The sequence below is a fragment of the Staurois parvus genome, unplaced genomic scaffold (genome assembly GCF_062004578.1).
Source record: "Staurois parvus isolate SC_StPar_1 unplaced genomic scaffold, SC_StPar_1.0 ptg004029l, whole genome shotgun sequence".
NCBI lineage: Eukaryota > Metazoa > Chordata > Amphibia > Anura > Ranidae > Staurois > Staurois parvus.
Window position 1 is genome coordinate 45,805 of NW_028321824.1, and position 3,590 is coordinate 49,394.

The 3,590-nt window shown below is 56.1% G+C and overlaps 1 long non-coding RNA gene across 1 annotated transcript; it reads right to left on the reverse strand.

The window, feature by feature from the left end:
• Window positions 1–639: 639 nt before the first annotated feature.
• Window positions 640–3,584, reverse strand: LOC149427108 (uncharacterized). Its single transcript, XR_016311442.1, has 2 exons — window positions 2,456–3,584; window positions 640–885 (listed from the first exon to the last, which is right to left on the reverse strand). It is a non-coding gene; the product is annotated as an uncharacterized LOC149427108 (long non-coding RNA).
• Between the last annotated feature and the right edge of the window lie 6 nt (window positions 3,585–3,590).

Consider the following 3,590-nt stretch of genomic DNA (forward strand, 5'->3'; position numbering starts at 1 on the left):
CAGTGATGAGGGAGGGAGGAGCTCAGTGATGAGGGAGGGAGGAGCTCAGTGATGGGGGGATGGAGGAGCTCAGTGATGGGGGGGGATGGAGGAGCTCAGTGATGGGGGAGGGAGGAGCTCAGTGAAGAGGGATGGAGGAGCTCAGTGATGGGGGAGGGAGGAGCTCAGTGATGGGGGGAGGGAGGAGCTCAGTGATGGGGGATGGAGGAGCTCAGTGATGGGGGGAGGGAGGAGCTCAGTGATGGGGGAGATGGAGGAGCTCAGTGATGGGGGGATGGAGGAGCTCAGTGATGGGGGGAGGGAGGAGCTCAGTGATGAGGGAGGGAGGAGCTCAGTGATGGAGGAGCTCAGTGATAGGGGAGGGAGAAGCTCAGTGATGAGGGAGGGAGGAGCTCAGTGATGGGGGAGGGAGGAGCTCAGTGATGAGGGATGGAGGAGCTCAGTGATGGGGGGAGGAGGAGCTCAGTGATGAGGGAGGGAGGAGCTCAGTGATGGGGGAGGGAGGAGTACAGGTATAACCCGACAGTAGTGAGGTCACAGTCCCGTAGTATACAGATAAAACCATGTAGTAACCCTTTGCTGACCTCTACCATGCCCCGCCCACCTCATGACCACCAATCATCTCACAGAGCCAAAGAGTTCAAATAAAAAACCTTTATTTTCATTATAAGATCCCAAAAACTGAACTCTGAAATAAGAACTGTGTGAGTTGCTTTATTAAGGTGACTGTGATTGCATTCCTGTGCAGCCCATCTGCTTGTGTCTGAACCGCGGGGGCGTGTCCTGCTCCTGGCTCCACCCATCATGACTTTGTGCTGAGGAGAGATCCAAGGGGGCGGGCCTCAGTCTTTCTTAGTTCCTTGTTTCTTCAGCTGAGCTCGAAATCTGAGGAAGGAGAAACATTGTCAGTCCAATGTGTGAGGTCATAGCGGTGTGGGAGGGGATTGTCCCGAGTCTGATGTGTGATGTCATAGCGGTGTGGGAGGGGATTGTCCCGAGTCTGATGTGTGACGTCATAGCGGTGTGGGAGGGGATTGTCCCGAGTCTGATGTGTGACGTCATAGCGGTGTGGGGAGGGGATTGTCCCGAGTCTGATGTGTGACGTCATAGCGGTGTGGGAGGGGATTGTCCCGAGTCTGATGTGTGACGTCATAGCGGTGTGGGAGGGGATTGTCCCGAGTCTGATGTGTGACGTCATAGCGGTGAGGGAGGGGATTGTCCCGAGTCTGATGTGTGACGTCATAGCGGTGTGGGAAGGAATTGTCCCGAGTCTGATGTGTGACGTCATAGCGGTGTAGGAGGGGATTGTCCCGAGTCTGATGTGTGACGTCATAGCGGTGTAGGAGAGAATTGTCCCGAGTCTGGATGTGTGACGTCATAGCGGTGTGGGAAGGAATTGTCCCGAGTCTTATGTGTGACGTCATAGCGGTGTGGGAGGGGATGTCCCGAGTCTGATGTGTGACGTCATAGCGGTGCGGGAGGGGATTGTCCCGAGTCTGATGTGTGACGTCATAGCGGTGTGGGAGGGGATCGTCCCGAGTCTGATGTGTGACGTCATAGAGGTGTGGGAGGGAATCGTCCCGAGTCTGATGTGTGACGTCATAGCGGTGTGGGAGGGGATTGTCCCGAGTCTGATGTGTGACGTCATAGCGGTGTGGGAGGGGATTGTCCCGAGTCTGATGTGTGACGTCATAGCGGTGTGGGAGGGGATTGTCCCGAGTCTTATGTGTGACGTCATAGCGGTGTGGGAGGGGATTGTCCCGAGTCTGATGTGTGGACGTCATAGCGGTGTGGGAGGGAATCGTCCCGAGTCTGATGTGTGACGTCATAGCGGTGTGGGAGGGGATTGTCCCGAGTCTGATGTGTGACGTCACAGCGGTGTGGGAGGGAATCGTCCCGAGTCTGATGTGTGACGTCATTGTCCCGAGTCTGATGTGTGACGTCATAGCGGTGTGGGAGGGGATCGTCCCGAGTCTGATGTGTGACGTCATAGCGGTGTGGGAGGGGATTGTCCCGAGTCTGATGTGTGACGTCACAGCGGTGTGGGAGGGAATCGTCCGAGTCTGATGTGTGACGTCATAGCGGTGTGGGAGGGGATTGTCCGAGTCTGATGTGTGACGTCATAGCGGTGTGGGAGGGGATTGTCCCGAGTCTGATGTGTGACGTCATAGTGGTGTGGGAGGGGATCGTCCCGAGTCTGATGTGTGACGTCATAGCGGTGTGGGAGGGGAGACCCCAGAAGGGGTTCTGCACACAGCGGTGGGGGGAGGGGTTGCCCTGCAGACTATGACTACTTATCTCTGAGGGGCGGAGCTTCCCATCCATAAGTCTCCCAGAGGGAGCTGTACTGACCTCTAGTGGCCGAGCTGCACCCCCCCCCCCTCAGCACCGCGGGCCCCGCCCCCATCACCGGAGTCACCAATACAAATCCGGGACAGATCAGTAAATGTCTTACTTGGCTCTGAAGGCGGAAACCCGGCTGGTAACCATGGAGACGTATCGATCGACCAGAACCTGCAGAACGATGATCAGTCCCATAATAATGGACACACAGAGAGACACACTCCATGCATCTCTCTGTCCTCCCACACACTCCATGCATCTCTATGTCCCGCAACACACTCCATGCATCTCTATGTCCTCCCACACACTCCATGCATCTGTCTGTCCTCCCGCACACTCCATGCATCTGTCTGTCCTCCCGCACACTCCATGCATCTCTATGTCCCGCAACACACTCCATGCATCTCTATGTCCTCCCGCACACTCCATGCATCTCTCTGTCCTCCCACACACTCATGCATCTCTCTGTCCTCCCACACACTCCATGCATCTGTCTGTCCTCCCGCACATTCCATGCATCTCTATGTCCCGCAACACACTCCATGCATCTCTATGTCCTCCCGCACACTCCATGCATCTCTCTGTCCTCCCACACACTCCATGCATCTCTTTGTCCCGCAACACACCCCATGCATCTCTCTGTCCTCCCGCACACTCCATGCATCTCTCTTTCCTCCCGCACACTCCATGCATCTCTCTGTCCTCCCACACACTCCATGCATCTCTCTGTCCTCCCGCACACTCCATGCATCTCTCTGTCCCACAACACACTCCATGCATCTCTCTGTCCCACAACACACTCCATGCATCTCTGTCCTCCCGCACACTCCATGCATCTCTCTGTCCTTTTCGCACACTCCATGCATCTCTCTGTCCCGCAACACACTCCATGCATCTCTCTGTCCCGCAACACACTCCATGCATCTCTCTGTCCCGCAACACACTCCATGCATCTCTCTGTCCTGCAACACACTCCATGCATCTCTCTGTCCCACAACACACTCCTTGCATCTCTGTCCCCCTCCGCACACTCCATGCATCTCTGTCCCCCTCCACACACTCCATGCATCTCTCTGTCCTCCCACACACTCCATGCATCTCTCTGTCCTCCCGCACACTCCATGCATCTCTCTGTCCTCCTGCACACTCCATGCATCTCTCTGTCCCGCAACACACTCCATGCATCTCTCTGTCCCACAACACACTCCATGCATCTCTATGTCCCGCAACACACTCCATGCATCTCT